Raw genomic sequence first — 20,166 nt, 5'->3', positions numbered from 1 at the left:
AGTGGATTTAGAAGACAGGAAATAAGAGGAGACTGTTGTATATATATATATATATATATATATATATATATATATATATATATATATATTTTATTTATTTATTTATGTGTTTCAGCCAAGTGGCTGCGGTCTTTGGACGAATAAGTATAAATCGATTGGTATGTTTGAACATTGAGTACAGCACCGACACAGTTTTGACCAGAAACTCCAGTCGTAGTGAGGGTAATAATATTAATTAATAGATGTGTTTCGTATTAGACATTTATTAGGTCCAACATATGTTTTGACCCATTAGTCTGGGTCTCTTCAGGTACATTGATAAAAATGTTTCACTAGAGATTTTTAGTGTCGGCTGGCTTGTTGTTATATGCCCATCAAGTTAGGGAACGAATAAAAGCAAATAATATTATAGAAACAGAAGAAGCATTCAAATATGAACGTGGAAATTTTGCGTTCTAGTTTAGATAAAAATGACCTAATCAGCTTTCGATGTCATAACTGCTAAGGTAGAAAAGAAAGGAGAAGGACAAAGGTAGATTAACGCTTAGAGAAGTACTTTCATGTTCGTGCATATATATATACAGACGGACAGACAGAGAAACATACAGACACACAGATACAAACACACACACATATCCTTGTAATTAATTTTGTTTCTTTATTGTCTAAAAAATTATACTTTCTACCGCATCAATCAAAATTTAATATACTGATAACATCTAAAAGTGCAAAAAAATATCTTAAATATCAACACACATAAATAACCTTAGCGCTGCTTTCTTTTGATTTATAGGTGTAAATATGTGCAAACACAGTTTTCATCGGTGCTTGTCTCGAGCGACGAGACAATCTCTTTTCTCCTAAACTCTCCTCACACGCACACACACACACGTGTAGGCTATATATACATATATATATATATATATATATATATATATATATATATATATATATATATATATATATATATATATATATATATCAAGAGACACACACATATATATATATAGATATATATGTGTGCATTTGTGTGTGTATAAAAATATATATACACATATTTTCAAGAATGATGAAGCGTAATTACAGAGGTACACACTGCATGTATATCTTATACGTGTACACACAAGAAAACCTATTTTATTTTAATACTATTGATTACTTCATACTTTTGTGGTGTACATATTTATTATGTACTTAAGAAAGAATATTATTGAGAGTGGCTTCGAAGTTTCTGCTAGTTAAGCCACTGTGAGACTGCGATGCTCTGAAATTAATCATGGCTTGATATCGTCTTCGTTGAGTTAAAATCATACTTGGGTTTGTGGATTTGAGTGGAGTGGTAATGAAGTTTTAGGATTGGTTGTTAGGTAGAGGTGTTTTGGAGAATTTTTTAGTGATAAAATTTGGGTTCTGTTATTGTTTGGGACCTACCCATATATATAGAACATTTTAAGCTCACGTGAATATTTATGTGTTTCATCTTGTAGGCAGTTATATGATAAGACAATAGATTTAGCTGTTTTTGGTTTAATTGGATTTATTCATTATGAGAACCCCCTCTCCCGAAAAAGTTCCATTACAAAACAGATAATACACTCAATTACTAAAGTTTTAAGTACTCGCAATTTGGCGTTTACTTGTAAAAGGAAATCTAAAATGATTGAAACTACTCATACCTTCTATTACTTCCCAAAACAGAACCACCCTAAAACCTAATTACCTCTCTACTCATACCCATAAAGAAGAGGAAGATTTTAACCCAACATAGACTATATAAAGCCATGATTGACGTCATTGCACTGCCGCTGGTTGATGGTATAGCTAACCGCAACTTCGAAGACACTGTCAATAATATTTTTGTTTAAGTGTAATACACACATGCATATATACATAAACACACACACACGCACACACATAATTATAAGTCACATCGTCGTCCTTCAACGACGAGGGCTCCAGCAGTTGATCTGATCAACAGAACAGCCTGCTCGTGAAATTAACGTGCAAGTGGCTGAGCACTCCAAAGCCACTCGTTCCCTTGACGTAGTTCTCAAGGGGATTCAACGTGACAGAGTCTATGACTAAGCCGACCCTTTGAATTACAGGTACAACTCATCTGTGCCAGCTGAAGTAACATGAATTCGATCGTGAGTCGAATATTTCAACAACTGATGCACGTATCTTCCATTCTCACTGTATATATATATGTGGATATTGTAGCATGGATATGTAGATTTATTTACGGAGACAACAACTGAGTATCGCCTGAGGAGATGCATAGAGATCTTCTTATACAACTAAATCGTTACATAATTTAATTTAAATTTAACTTTAAATCTTGTATATACGAGGATCTGTATTTATCAAAATATTTGCAGCGATTAAAAAGCTGACTAACCGTACTTACTCTTCCTTTTGACACTTTTACTTTTTACTTCTTACTTATATATATATATTAATAGTAATAGTATGACAACAAATGAATGAATAAGACCTCGATATTATGTAAAATGAGGAATTTATCAGTAATATATATATATATATATATTCATAGCTATAACGTATGGCTCATTGTTTATCATTCTCGTACCTTTCTTTTATGATCCTTCAATACATACTTTTGTATTTCAGTGGAGCTCGTATTTCACTTAACTTGCATACGAATTGCTGTAACCAGGGTATTTTGACTTTAATCGTAATTGTTGTTTTTATTAAAATTTAAGAAATTCTAAACAGTCTTTTCAGAATCACTATTTGAAACCATTGTGAATTGGCTATTTGATTACCATAAGACAGGTCGTGATTCGGGGTATTAATCAACTGTATATCAAGGACGGATTAATAGACGTTTGTTGAGAGATATAATATCCGCCAGTTCTTTCATCCCTTTATCCAATGCATTGAATAGCTTTTGCGTGTACTATTCTATTAATCACACATCTCCCAATTGATTAGACGGTATGATATTGTAGCCCGACTATAAGATTGTAATGAAAGGATCGTGTATTAAATCTTTTGTGTAACCGGTTCCGTTGAAACATTTATGCGCTCATAATGAACATTAAGACTATAGAGATAATCTTAGATGGATCTTATATATTTGTCCACAACACCATTTATTGATTAACGATTGTTTGAAAGATAACCTTTAACATTAGAATAAATAGTGACATTTGTCTCATTTCTGGCATTAATTTCATTAAGCTCGTTACTGGAATGGTGTCGTAATCATGTTTGTATGTAAAACTGATTCATATAAATCTATCACGAGACATGTTGTTTCTTCCACTCTTCCTAAGTAAACGGCAGCAACAATAAATAAAGAACGCACCAAATCTATGAATGAAAAAAAATGGAAATCCATTAATATATGACCTCAAATCAGCATGTAAAATAACGAAAGACTAAGGACCGGATGTAAAATGAGTATTAGATTTGGCCGACTCACCCTATAACATTGTTTCCTATGATATCCGCAGCCCAATGACAGACAATCTGAAAGAACTGTATACAAGGTAATAGCGAAGACTTGTATGTCGGGAGAAACTAATCAGAGTTAAACCCAATATATACGAATTTAGAGCACAGGTTGTATGTTGTAATGATTACCAGTAGTGGTGATAGATATGTTTGTGTTATGCTTTAACTCTACGAAATCATTTAAATTTCATTTTGAAAATGTCTCAGATAAGCATTTCTGTGCGGACAAGCTTTTTTTGTATTTTTAACATTGAAAATATTGTATCTGACTCATAAAAGTTTGGAATTGCTGTTAACTTTTACGACAATTATATCTGTTGCATTAAACCAAATCTGCGAATAACAAAAGTGTGTTTATTAATTTATTTGCTTGTAGTGACATTTGAAATTTTGTAAAGACTGATTCTCTATTTTCTTTTCGTCCTAAAGTTTTCAGCTTTGTAACTTGAGGCAGTTTACACTTGATAAATCTAATATACAACACAACAATATATTGAGATTTTAGAGAAAGCTACAATTTTTAATAAAATGTGATATATATATATATATATATATATATATATATATATATATATATATATATATATATATATATATATGAGGGTGGGTAAGCCATCTAAGAGTTCATAAGTCAGGAATAGTGGGAGCAACCGAAGGCCCCTTCATAACGCGCTATGACAACCACTAATCCTCCTTCAACATACCGGAGAGATGTAGCACCTCAACCCTGACCAAGCACGTGTGGTCTTTGGGAAAAAATGCGCCACCGATTATTGCATAAAGTGGAATATTCTAGAGAAATGTGAAGCGTACTTCAATAGCTGCAGGTAATATACAGCAATATTAAAGGGCTACCAAAGTCCAGGTATCTACTTGAACAGAAGAAGTCAGATTTTTAATCTTTTCCCAGCAGTCCCCTAGCTTTGGCCGTCCTTCAACAAATACCAGGGAGACAAAAAATACATAAGTACACTGAAAAAGTCATACGCCCCAGCACGGCGAACATCCATTCAATAAACTTTTTCCACCGCCTCCAAAATAAGTCTCTACACATATTTAACACCTACACACACTACATAAATGCGCAAGAATTTAACCAAAACATGGCAGAAAGAAAACACACGAACGAACATAAATGTGTAGACCCCTCCCCTCCCACAAATTCTCTACATATAGTAGCTCTACACACATTCATTTTCTACAAGAAAACCAAGCTTAGAGATATACACTCATTTCCCATAAACTCTTCTCCAGAAAATTCTCGCCAAATTTTCACCTAGAGATGGTAATTACGCTACCAAGCGACATAACTCTCCACACACACTCATCACACACACACACACACACACACACACATACACACACACACACACACGCACACACACACGCAGATACCATACATGTATATGTATGTACACAGCTATATACATACGTCAGTACTTATTTGCGGAGACACATGTGGTCTAGTGGCACCCTGACTCCCACACAGGTTTCGTAGTTAAGTCGGATACGCAGACACATTTCCTGGTTACATCGATAATTTGACATGAGTTTCAATGCATATTCTATAAGTTAGAATTGCATAGTACGTCTATATGTGTTAAAGGAATATATTAGTCTATGATTTCTAAAATACCATACACCGTATAACATATGACATATATTACATACACCATATGTTATATAACGTACACCATATGTTATACAGCATATAACATATAACACATAAAACGCATTTTAGTGTAACTGGCTTGTACCCGGTTTTGTGCGTAAGCAGGAATCTTTTCGTCGCTCCGAAATCAATATCCTAGGACAAGCACGCGTATATTCAGGACAGCGTACAAGTAGCTGTAATGTTCACTTTAAACAGTATAACAGGGCCATTAAGTAATTCCGTGGTGTTTGTTCATAAAGTATATCGCAGATGTTTTCACTTGGGATGTTTTCAATTATCTAACTGTTAAGTTATCTGTAATTGATTATCAGATCTGTAATCATGACATATTGTTCCTATCGTGTTGTGAATATGTATGTTTGTTTGTATGCAAACAGCTTATCACTCGCTGTGAAAATCTGTTACTAATGCTATTGTTGGTCAACGATATGCATAACGATTCCTCGGACCTTGGCACTTACTAGAAAATGTGTTATATATATTAGCATGCCTTACTATTGACCAAGTCAATTCATATTTAATTATCTCGTCTTTCAGTTTCCAGACACAATCTGCCAGTGATATTGAGTGTCTCTTGTTGACTTTGCTGAAGCTGGCGATGTGGTTTCTGTAGCGATTCTTGAAAGTATCTGCTAGTGCACCTATGTACCAGTAGGTGTAGCGTCTGATGTTCACGGTGCATTTGTGTACTACTTTGCAACTGGAACAAAGCTTCTGGTAGCCTAAACTGAAAGTCCTTTAATCTGCATGAAACAAACCATGTACATAAAGTCGAAGTAATTGCTTACACACACACACACACACACACACACACACACACACACACACGCACACACAAACACAGACACACACACACACTCTCAAACACACACACATTCGTTTATTACTTTACTTGTTTCAGTCATTTGATTGCGTCCGTACTGGAGCACCGCATTTGAGAGGAAGCGATCTAGTTTTGTTTTCAAGACGTCTACATCCACACTATTGGAAGGATACTTAAGATTATGCGGGCCCATCAATCTCAAGCTGTTGAAATATCTTTTCCTGTATCTTGTTGGCGACCTTTGACACTATGCAGCAGCACTCCGTTCTTCTGTTTGTGTAACTTTCAATGGTGAAATTTGGTACAAATACTTCCAAGATTCCCCAGATGTATGTCACTGCATATCTTCCCCGACTTCATTCTTGGGAGTAGATTTTTAACTTTTTCAACCTTTCCTGTTATCTGACATGTTGCATTTGGACAATATATTTTTTATGTAACTTCGCTGGATTTCCGCCATTAACTTTATAATGGGTGGTGACCCTAGTTGGGAGGGGAGTAGTTTAAGCGGCCAAGGACAAATGTCCTCCAGAGGACCACCATGGTTCCCTATTCTCTCCTACTGAAGATTCGGAGAATCCATCCGGCCGACCGTCTGCATTTTCTTACCAAATTAGTAATATGCAACTGAAAATCTGCATCATTATCCATGTCAATGCCCAAGTCACTCATTATATGAAGTAAAAAGTGATATAAACGTATAAAAGAATATATAAACATATAAAAGTATATCAATATATATAAATTTATAGAATTATAGCGAGGTAATAAGTGATGTGTTTAAGAGGGTTCTTTTCGGCATATCTATTACATGTTCAGGCGAGTCCGCGATTAAACTGGTCAATGTAAACGATTCGTGAAATTTTATTAATTATCGAAGTTGTGCTAATTAGATGTTTAAGCATCCATCAAATAAATTGCTTTAAGAGGAAAAATTAAGGAGAAGAGCGTAGAGCAATAAGAAAAACGAAGCTATTAGTAAAAAAGGAACTATATTTAACATTGCAAAGAGTTAATCATAATAGAGAATATGAGATATGGCGATGGTTTAGGCCATATATTGTATCTATAGTGATGCGTATTTGAAACTGTACACGTTGGGACTCTCTATGATATTATTAAGATACAAGTAAATAATTGTAGCGTATGAAAACTAAGAACATGTATACGTGTGTGTAATTAATATGTCTATATATCATGAGAGTTATCATTTTCCAAAGCACAGCGTATATACTTTTTGTGCCAGTCTTGTGATACATGCAATAATTTCCCTGCAACCCCAACCAATTGTATATCAGCGTAATAATATGAAGATCCCTATATGATCTATTCCTCATATATTTTAAGTGGTCTATTGTATTTCATTGTTGTTGATTGTCCGTTATCGAAAATTGCTGCGCCATTTATAATACCGTTTCTTCGTCTCATATTTCATTTGCGCTCTCTTATAGTTTATCACCTCTCCTTTCTCACTGATTCTTCTTTCAACGTGTTTAACGTGATTTATTGTAAAACATGTCTTACTCGTATCATAATTTTCGAAAAAAATTATATAATTTTAACAATCATTTCTAAAATCCCTGTTAATTTATGATTCGCACTAACCATTATTTTAGAAGCTGAAGATACCCACTTAAATATTTGAACAAGAAGACATAATTTATACATTAACTACCATAAATAATTGATTATTCAAGCTCTAAAAACTGATCACCTAGTACTGTATTCACATGCTCTGCACGTAATACACAGAATTGATCTCACATAATACTCCCTCAAAAAAAATTATATTTTCTTTTGTAGCTACCTGAAATCAGTGGGTAAATTAATTGTTGATATAATCATTCATCTGCGTCTCTCTCCACGAATATATTTTGAATTCATATCATAAACAAGAGGCTGATGCAATCACCCTTTCACTCTTCATAAAATGTTTAGCAACAATTATATTTAATCAATGAATTCACTTAATTTCTGCATATATTCATTTTGTAGACTAGTTGTCTATTTTTACATCCCTTCACGTATTAATTGCTACTTTTACGTATTATAATACTCACATTCATACAAACACATATACAGTAACCCCTCGACTATCGCAGGTGTTACGTTCCAAAACCCCCGCGATCCGTATAAATCCGCTAAGTAGAAACAGTACTGTATATGTTTTAATGATTTTTATAACTTTTATATATCTGTTTTAGTATCGTGGCACTCCGTCGGTTACGACGACGAGGTTCCAGTTGATCCGATCAACGGAAATGCCTGCCCGTGAAATTAACGTGCAACTGGCTAAGCACTCCACAGACACATGTACCCTTCACGTAGTTCTCGGGGTTAATTCAGCGTGACACAGTGTGTGACGAAGCTGGCCCTTCGAAATACAAGTACAACAGAAGGAGGGGGAATGAATGAGTGAACGTTGTAGTGAAAGAGTACAGCAGGGTTCTCCACCACTTCCTGCCGGGGCTTCGTGGTGCTTTAGGTTTTTTCGCTGAATAAACACACAAAACGCCCGATCTGGGTCTCGAAACCGCGATCCAACGTCTGCTACTCTGCTGCTCTAACGACTAGATCATTAAACCTCCTCTATTTTATTATAAATGCAAAATAATACCACGGAGGAATCGGCGTAAGCTCAAATGATAAACCGCGATATGTGAACCGCGATTTGGCAAGTGATTACTGTACAGCAAAAAACATATTTTCGAAACCCTCAACTACATAATACCAACATACGTTATTTTCAGTTACATCCTAAATTCCTTTAATTCTTTCGACAACCTTATTTAATCCTTAATATCACTATAAAGCATGGCACGTCCTAATTTTTCTGTTATATATTGGCGTGTCAAATCAAGTAAAGAACGATAATAGTGCATTGTAATACTAATAACTTGATTTAACACTCAATATACCTTTGTGTCTGAGTGAAGCGTTAGTCGAGTACAGAGTGTCGATAAGAAAATGAGATGACAAAGGAATAAAAGATTATCTTAAGATCTACATTAGCTTACGGCTTTTCAGCTAAAAGATGCAGTGGCTTAATATTTGAGTGGCTGAGTAACATTTCATAGCTTCATCTTTAACACCAACCATGTTGAAAAGTGTCATCTGAGCCTGTTTTCATCGCATCAAAATAATAGTAGCTCATAAAAAAATATATATTGTGTTTATTAAATTATATATATACATATAAATAATATATATATATATATGGGAGAATATACAAATAATAACAACAGACGAGGACAGGTGGTGTAAATAACAAAAGTATATATTGGTATGACGCTCGGGAATACGGAAAGTCTTTGACGTTTCGAGCTACGCTCTTCAACAGAAAGAATACGGAGACAAGGAGAAAAACACGGAGAAAAAAAATTGTGGAGAAAAAAAATTGAATAGTGTTCAGTCAACGGTCACACACATACATACATACATACATACATACATACATACATATATATACATATATATATATATATATATATATATATATATATATATATATATATATATATATATATGTATATATATATATATGTATATATATATATATATATATATATATATATATATATATATATACATATATATATATATATATATATATATGTATATATATATTTATATATATATATGTATTATGTGAATGTATATTTGCATTGTGTGTGTATGTATATATATATATATATATATATATATATATATATATATATATATATACATACATACACATATGTATATATGTATGCCTATGTAATTTGACAAGGTGGTGTGTACATATAGTTTAGATATAAAATAATCTCCACGATAAAAAAAAAGAAATCAATCTTTATCTTAAAATTTTCCGAAATAAAATTTCTTTGCTCTGATGCACTACATTCTCTGAAGTGCTTTCTGTATCATCTGAACACTGAAAGATACAGGATGCTGTTATTCATCATTTCTTTATAAACGACATATTTCATTGAATTGACTAAAAACATGAAATATATTTTCGATTTCAGTGAGTCGGTTTTTATCCGGAATGAAAAGCTAGCGTTTGTATTTTCTGTTACTTCATTATAACTCCACCCTTTTGTAGTTACCAATATATTAGTTGAGATACAATAAAAAGGAAATTAATCCTTTCACGGATTTCACTTCGCCTGACATATAACAATGGTTTTGTTCATAATCATAGGTAGATTTATCTTGGATATCCATCATGAAAAAACACAAAAATAGTACTATTTCATAGATAACGTAATGAATATACGTATATATAAAGTTAGGATAAGCTTATTATACATATAAATGTTTGTGTGTGCGTTTATATACATAATTACAGATATGTATACATATATATATATATATATATATATATATATATATATATATATATATATATATATATATATATATATACATATATGCACACACACACATACACGTTGTTAAACTATATTTGACAAACATTTTGTTACAGGATATAGTCGTAAAAAGAAGATTCGTCGACGCACAATGGCATCTACTGAGCAATTATATATGCTGGGACAACTTAAATACCTGACAGTAGGTGTGTGACATAGTAAGCATACGAATATAGACTATGTAAACTTGATTGGTTTAACTGCGATGTTTAGGTACAGTGAGCAAACGACTCAACAAGGATTCGTTCCTATGACTGTATGAGCATCAAATATACGACAGCGTCCCGATGTTTTTGTAAGTATTCATCTCGTTAGATGCTACTGAACTACAATCTGTTACTCATTTAGGCATACAATGCATAGACTCTGTCGGAGTTTGAAGCTATTATATATGTACCAATAAAGAATGTACAGCAAAACATAAATTATATGCTTTTGTAATTTTTTCAGGTTTCACTCCACTGCCTTGAAATTTATGTAATAGCCGCCATATTGACAGCAAGAATATTTTTAGCGCATTCACTTTGTAGATACATTTTATCTAAACTAACATTACGTGTTACTCAGACATTAACCAAGTTCCCACAAAAGCATTTTGAAAAGCAGGGTGCTATGGTGAAGATCTTTTGGCAATCATTTGACTCGAGTTCAATTTTGTTGTACAAAACTGCCGGTAATTGTCTTCCACAACACAGATTTTTGATAGAATTCAAAACACCCGTGCTAACACACATACACATAAATACACCTGTGCAAAAACACACACACACACACACACACACACACATTGCAAACTGTGTTCCTCGACGATCCGTTGTGGTTATGTATCCAATTTCACTTGGAATATCTAATGCATATTTTTAAAGAATTAACATAGTATAATGTACTTATGAACAAATGATATAAACATTTGTTTATCGTGCTTTCCGTCTATGTCCTAACAAGTAATTCTATTGGACGGTAATACTGGTTTCGAGATGTTGTCACAAGGCCAGCAGGTTCGGGACTAGGGTGAGTTAAGTTATAACATCAATCCCAGTGTTCAACTGGTGCCTTTTTTATTGACACCGAAAGGATGAAAGGCAAAGTCGACCTCGGCGAAATATTAAGTCAGAGCGTTAAGACGGACGAAATACAGCGAAAAATTCTTCCCGGCATGCTAACGATCCTTCCAGTTCGCCAACTTCGCATCGACAAATATTAAATGTGCTAGGTAGGCGTAAAAATCAACAGTTAAAATTGTTGTCGTATCAACAAATCAAATCATTATCACTTAATAAACTGAGATAAAATTATAACAGGCATCGAAATATTAAAGAAAAAAGAGGTTTAAATTTTACCTCATTGAACATTTTAACAACATGTTTCACAGGTAAAAAGCATCGTTAACAGTTAGTAAGAGTTCCACAAGCGAAACTCCAATAAGTTTTTAAAACCTGAATAATGAATTTGGTAAGTGTTATAATGATCGAAAAATTTAATGTATTTAGACGTAGTGATTGATACTTTCATATGTTTGGAGCCGATCTGTTGCCAAAGAAATTTTCACTACCTCTGCTATATCGTAATCATTGCCAAACCAATGAGAAATATTCCTATATATTTATACCACAAATTTCACCTTTTTGCTTTAAATGATCATATATGTGCCAGTGTGTATATATAAGCAACGTATGTATCTGTGTTACTCAGACTGGAAAACAGAGAAAGCATGAGAGAGTGTGGTGGGGGGAATCAATAAGTGACCGAAATAGCTTCTGGCCTCAATTTTGATTGAAATTTCCGATAGAGCATATTGTATTTAGCTTGTACTCAACTGGAATTTCCGTCTTTTCTTTGCGTCCATATTTAAACTCTCAGTTTGTATACTGCAACGTAACTAATGATTATTGAATCGCCACAAACCATTGTAGAAATGAGTAAATAGAACATTCTCTTGTAAGCGCAGTAACTTACATTTAATTAGAATGATGCTTCTTCTTTTGAATTGCCAATAATTAAGATAGCTGAAATATGTTTTTTTCGTAGATTTTATTTCAGTGTATAAAATTGTCTAGAATTTATGTGCTCCAGCATATGCTGTGAGTGAGTGGAAAGTTATATTTCCAAGGAGTGAAAAAAAACTTGCTAGAAATCCCATAAATGGTGGTTTTAGCAAATAAGATTATTAATATCTGCACAGTGGTTTCGGGGCGTTTGCTGCGAAATGTATATCCAGAGTTTAAAGAAGAATGCAAGTGGAAGATGGCATATTGGGTTGAAATGGATCCCTGTGGAATCTTTCTACATCTATAATCTTGGTAGGATTTTTCGTTTTGAAAGGATGAATTTATTTGCGTCCATATATCTTGTAAATATATTCAGTCTGAAATTTGCTATGTTAACAGAGTACTTTGATACTACTAGGAGGAGATTTATTTCCATTTTCGAAAGATCACATTCGTTTGGTCCAACCGAGTAGATATTTGATATATCGAGGTTTATCTATTTGCTGTTTCTGTCTATATTATGGCCTCTCAATTTCCTATTGTTTCTTTCTGATAACATAAAATTTCTTTTGACGTTGATTCTGGTGAATAACTCTTACTTGTAAAACATTATAGTGAAAGAAGTTCACCCATACATATGTTTCTTTACTCATTTGTTGCCTGACTTGATCGGTTTGAATTGGCATCAGCTTCATATAATTCTGAATTATTCAATTAATGGACAGGGTGTTACATAGTACTTACAGGAATCTGGATTTCTCTGCATGATTGATTCATCAGTATATATGTATATTTCAGATACACAGTTTATAATAAATTGTTGTAAACAATAATCGCTGATGAGGGAAATATGATAAAACGCAATGAATGAAACAAAGAAGAATGGCAGAAAGAAATTACAGAAACGAATAGATTATGTAAATAAATGGATGAAATCGTAAACTTAATTTGAAAAGTATCCAAAGAGGGAGACAAATTTAGCGCTAGTATGGGACAGAAATTTGTTGTTTAATGTGAAAAGTCTCAATCTGTCTAGTTAATTTTCTTTACATTTTTAAGAAAACGAAACGAAGCTTTGAAATATACAAAACAATAATATGTGAAGAACAAAAGCCATCCATCCATCCATCCATCCATTTGGTTTGTACGCAATGTTTGTACGCAATGTTTGTACGCAATGTTTCGAGTAGCATAAGCACTTCAAAAGCGAAAGAAAGTCTCTGGGAGACAATGAGCGATCTGGAAGACCAGCCAAGAGAAAATTCAACAACTTCTGCTTGAAGATCATCGGAGGACAATCAATGACATTAATGATGGTGCTCGTCTGTTGTTTGGGTTCGTGCAAGCAAACCTAACGTCTGCGAAGAATTGAATTCTTCACAATAATGCACCCTGTCACTGAGCTCTCTTCATTCGTGATTTTCTCGCCAAAAGCAACATGGTAATGCTTCTGCACCCCCCCCCCCCCTAATCGCCAGATTTAACACCTGCAGACTTCTATCTCTTCTCCAAGAGGAAAATGTATGTCAAATATCTCTGTTTTAACGACGTTGTCGGTATCAAGAGTGAATCGCAGAAGGTCCTTTGCTTGCTTACGGAAAACGACTTCCAGGCAGGAACACACTGAACGGTGTATTGTTGCACAAGGTGACTATTTCGAAAAAGATCATGTTAAGATTTAAGTAAATAGGTTATCAATTATTATCCTTAACTAGTCCGGTAACTTTTTGATACCTCCTCGTACGTGTGCAGGACATCCGTAATATCACAATTGATGTGGCTGCCAAGCTCGTGGAAAATATATATAGCTGCATGCCCAATATAACATCTAGTGTCCCGATGTTTATAATTCCAATGTTTGCAATCAAGTTGCGGAGTGACAGCTGTGATTAATAGATTGTTTAAAGTTTTACGAACTTGTCTTTTGCTATAGATGACATAGATGCCAATTTTTGTATCAATAGAATGTTATTAATGTGAAACTGTTCTTGTGAGTCAGCGCATTATCGTTAATTTATTTTTTCCTCTTCTGATCATTTGTTTACGCATTCGTGCAATCAGCGTTAAACACTATATTGTGTTGCTGTTCATTATTAATACATACAATCTTTTGTTATTTGTAGTATATGTTTGTTTCATTGTGTAGATGTTGTACATATATTGAGAGTGTTGATATTTATGTATTTGATGTGGACAGGAATACTATGGTCGTTTTTGTTTTTTATCTATCCGATTAGTTACATCAGTGAGTTAAAAACACAATTTGTAGGCTTTACAAAATAAATATCTGAATGATATTTCAAACTTTCATTGTCATTTTCTACATCTACTCCCTTTGTTCATGTGCAAACAACATAAATATATTTACAGACATATATGTCATTTCATCACAAAACGACTTCGTTTTGAGATTGAGTTATAATATAAGGTACCATGCATATAGTTATGAGCAAGCTATTCAATTTACCTCCAATTCGGTTCTGAGACGTAGAGTTGATAAAACACAAAACTGGCGAAACATCGATGACCATTACTCCTCCTGAATGGGATCTGGGTGAGTTATCTCGCCTGTCTGTGACTTGCAAATAAGATGCAAAACAGAAATAAGCCAATTATAAAATGGCGTCCAATGTTAAGATATATACGACGAGAAGAGGGTTACACACACACACACACACACACACACACACACACACACACACACACACACACACACACACACACACATGTACACACGCACGCGCACACTCACACCCACACATTATATAGAATAACACACACGCAAATATTAGAAATGATACATTCAAGAAATACGCAAGAATTCATTAAAATCAGCCCCAATCACTGCTATAACCCACAATGAGCCACTTTTAAGTCACTCGATCATTTAAAATCCTACTACTATCATACCATCCCGCATTCCCTAATTATTCTCTCTCCTTCTCTTTCTCCTTCTTCGTTTTCTTCCTCTTCGCCTCCTCCTTCGGTACTTTACTACTACTGCTGTTTAGAATAACACCTACGCAAATATTATAAACAATATTATAAAGGCGGTGCTCCAGCATGGCCGCAGTCAAATGACTGAAACAAGTAAAAGAGTAAAAGAGTAATACATTCAAAAGAGATGTCTCAAGAATTCAATCACTGCTACCATCCACAATAAGTCACTTTCAGCACACTTAACTATTTAACATCCTACTACTGTCATAGCACACCCGCGTTCTTCTTCTTCTTCTTCTTCTTCTTCTTCTTCTTCTTCTTCTTCTTCTTCTTCTTCTTCTTCTTCTTCTTCCTATCCTCTTCCTCTTCCTCCTCCTCCTCCTCCTCCTCCTCCTCCTCCTCCTCCTCCTCCTCCTCCTCCTCCTCCTCTACCAAGAATTCACAACGGTTTCGAACCCACAAGAGCAGACAAGAGAGACGAAGACAGGCAGAAACAAGGAAAATGCCCCTTGTATTTGAATACTATGCAAATATTCTTTTAAAAAACTTTTTAATTTTTCCAAAATTTAATTCTTTTCCATACTTGCAGTTGAAAAAGTCTCAATGGCCGAAACCAGTACGGAAATGCTTTTTTATAGAATTATTTCAGCTTTTTCTACCTTTACTTTTTTTTCCATATATATATATATATATATATATATTACGCAGATGTACTTGCATAGCAAGTGACCTCATCTGAGATCGTGTGCTGGAACGAAAGCAATTGCAGCATGGCAGGTGTTTATAAGCCATTTAAAATAACACCCCAAAACCGTTAAATTCACTTCAACATTTAAATTTAATTTGTCAAAATATGTTCGGCCCTTTGAGACCGCGACCTCTTTCTAATATATATATATATATATATATATATATATATATATATATATATATATATATATATATATATATTAGAAACTAAATTTTGAAGAAGGCCGTGTATATTATTAGTGCATTTGCTAATCTCGAATATATTCTAGTTGACCTTCCGGTGAATACAGTATCGAAAAGCTAATGTATTATCTATAAAACTGTCAATCTCCCATCGGAGTATACCTCACTATGTTACTGCAGAGCATACTATGATTAATTCTTTACTGTTCCTATTTGAAGAAACTTAGAGACTGCTCCCCCATCAAATTATGTCTCTAAAGTCACAAAAAAAAAAAACAATTGTGCAAACAATCCAAAGTCTATATTATTGCGATCAAATACATTTTACACCTATTATCTGTATTCGGGAAAACCTGAAAAAATAAAGTCTTTTCTAATTGTCAATTAATAGCAGTAGTTGCCTAGAATACAAAGCTGATGTCAGTTGTAGATGAAATAGACTTACATGATATAGAACGTGTTAAAAACATTTTGTAGAATAGACTTTAGTACTGAGAGCTATAAATAAACGGTTTCATGCAGCGTAAGATGTCTGCGTATGCTTACGTACTATTATTATTGGGCCATTCGATAACTGACATGCTATTTCCCCCCAGAGTGTAGTAACATAACACTTTTCTATTACGTTTAAAACTATATACGCACATATATGCGGTTTCTGTGTTCGTGTATCACGGGCTAGATAACAAGGATGCAATAACTGTTGTCTAAACAATTCTTCACACGAATTATTGTCCAACCACTATTCTTCAGTTATTCTTCTATCTCACTTCACAAAATTCAAACATAATTCTTTAATTTTCAAAGGAATTAATAAAGACACTTGTGAGTGTTTATTCAGCTATTTAATTTCCTGCGGTGCTGACTTTGCTTGTTTATCTAGTATTGATCAGTAATACTCAGAGTTGGGTGTAATATCCTCTCAACTACTGAATATCTGAAATTATTCTTACTTCTTTACGTATATTCAGACATAGATATTTGATGAAATTTTGGGTGTATTACGCGCTAGAATATGACTATTACGCTGCATGCATTTTGAAAATATCTCATTACTGTTAAATTCATTATCGGCCTACTTCGGGTTAATGACATTGCTAAATTCAGTGTTCATTACAATAGTTAATTGCTTAATGACAATGTGATGCCTATATTCATAGACAAAGGACGTTAATCATTTCTTATAGAGATATAATCGGCTTTTATGTCTGAATCTGAAGAGGCATTCCAGCCAGCTGTTGAAACTACTGCCAGTAAATTCTCACCGTTGGAGGGAAATATGCAGTATTGCTCTGGCAGCGCTTACACTTGTAAATGCCGATTAATGAATCAATAAATAATCTGACAGCTGATTTCTCATATTATGAGATTTCGTTTATGAAAACCAACGCCATATTATAATCGCTATAATTACTTAAATCTGTATTTCCTAACTTGCGGAAAAATATATTTCCGAACTTGCGCAAAATATATTTTTTCGTGGTTGTCACACATTCAGTGGTTGCACGCCTACATTTCTGTTTTGAAGACGTATTTTCACTGAACTGTTGATGACTTACCCTTTCATTAGAAATCCAAATCAAGTAATTTTACCTGAATCCTAATAAATAGAAAATTCGCTGCACCTGATTACCACGAGTCTCCTCGATTCCTTAGACATATATACGACCACCGTCCGGTCTGGTGATCTCTGTGGTTGGTTGTAGGGAGTTCCCTTCCCGCTTGTAAAATATATCGAGTGCGAAGCGCACTGATTAACCTATGAGAGGAGACGTCCACCTGGTGTTAAAATAGCAGTATCGTCTGTGCTAAAAGAACACCCATGGGTTAGAATGATAAACATTATTCTCAGTTTAAATAATTGCTTTCGACTCTTATACAGATTTCTGTAACGAGCTTATATATATATATATATATATATATATATATATATATATATATATATATATATATATATATATATATATATATAGATAGATAGATAGATAGATAGATAGATAGATAGATAGATAGATAGATAGATAAATAGAGATGGCAATAAAAACGTACGGACGATACAAAGACGGTCAGGAAAAACCAGGACAGACCATTCGGGGACCTCTATTCATCAGTCAAGCTTCCAATTATCATTACAGTTCCGGTCTGTTACGCTTGAGACTGTTCAAATTGGTAGGCCCCAAAAATCTAAGCTAAGAGCATTACATTTTTTGAAGAAAGCAAGCGAATGTGTACAACACACACAAAAAAATATATAAAACGAGAAAACGGAGGAAATGTTACACGATTACAAATACAAGATTACAGATACAAGATTACAAATACAAGAGAATAATAAGTGTCTTTCGACTAATAATTTGTTAAGTTAAGCTGGCGTATGGAGTGAAAGCCTTGAGGCACATATATGTTAGGTCGAGAAGGAAAGATCATGCTTAGACGAATACCGGTCGCGTGGAGGGAACAAAGAGAGGTTGGAGTTAGAGGCATTGAAGAATTAGGGAAGGAACTAGAGATAGAGAGAGAGAGGGAGAGAGATAGAGAGAGAAAGGGAGAGAGGGGAAGGACAGAGAAAAAGGTATAAAGGAAATAACCACACGCCATCTCAACCTAATTCTCCGTGATAGAACTATATTGACATTGTCATTTTTCTGAAGTTACATTTCCCACTTTCCGTTTGATTATTTATCTTGAAACATCATAATTATATCAGGGCACCTTTTATTTTGTGATATTGTGACACTAGAAATTGTATTGAGTAATCCTTCAACTTCACGTAAAATTGGTTTTATAATAACAGAAAACCAAGCATTTATACACACACATACACACACGTAATATAATATAATATCAATATTGTTAATCAATATTGCTCGTTTTACTCATATGTATATATATATATATATATACTAACATACATACATACATACATTTATACATACATATATATATATATATATATATATATATATATATATATATATATATATATATATATATATATATATATGTATATATATATATATATATATATATATATATATATATATATATATATAATGTTTGTATAATCTGCAATGGATTATTACTGAACAGAAGATCATGATCTTGTTATTGACTGAAACCTCTTCTCTCCATTACGAAAAACCCACACAAATCAATCTGTAATGCTACATTTAATTTTTCAATAAAATTTCGTGCGATCATGGATATTTTGCCACGCTGATAAATAAGTTTGACTAAAAATGCCTTTGTTACTGAAGTTTAGCTGGAGAAAATTTAATTTTACACATGTTTAGAATTCAAATTAGTCTTCAAATTACTTTTCACCTGAGGAGATATTTTCTAGAAGATACTACACGTTTAAAGGCTAATCGGAATGTTGGAGTGCTGTTTTTAAATCAGTCATTGATAGCTTACTGTAGGCGACGAATATCTCTCAATGTTTTGTTTTAGGGAATATCAAAGATTTAAAATGACATGTGCAACAGAGATACAATAAACAAAGCTGTTAGAAGCATCCCCTGTAGAAGTGCAGTTTCGCTTACACTTCATTGACAAAGGCACATATTACATTTCTTGTGAGTCGATAATCACTCTAATATTTACAGAGTATCTGCGATTATCGATATACATCTTGGCAAATGCCTAATAAACATAGAAGGATAGGATGATGATGGAAATGTTTAAGAATATTTTAGATTAATCAATTCGATGATTTTAGTGGAAACAGTATTTAATTACAATTGAACCTTGGGAGAGGCATTATGCCGGTAATAAACACACGCACTGGTTCAGTCCTTTATTAATTTATATAGTTTTTTGTTAAATTATTTCATTGCACTCTTGCAATCAATTCAGTAACTTGTCTCCCCACTTCCATTTATTTTGAATATATGATCTAGCGTTGTTTCGAAA

Source organism: Octopus bimaculoides, chromosome 7 (assembly GCF_046866305.1).
Source record: "Octopus bimaculoides isolate indiv1 chromosome 7, ASM4686630v1, whole genome shotgun sequence".
Taxonomy (NCBI): Eukaryota; Metazoa; Mollusca; class Cephalopoda; order Octopoda; family Octopodidae; genus Octopus; species Octopus bimaculoides.
Note: the sequence above shows the minus strand (reverse complement) of the source record.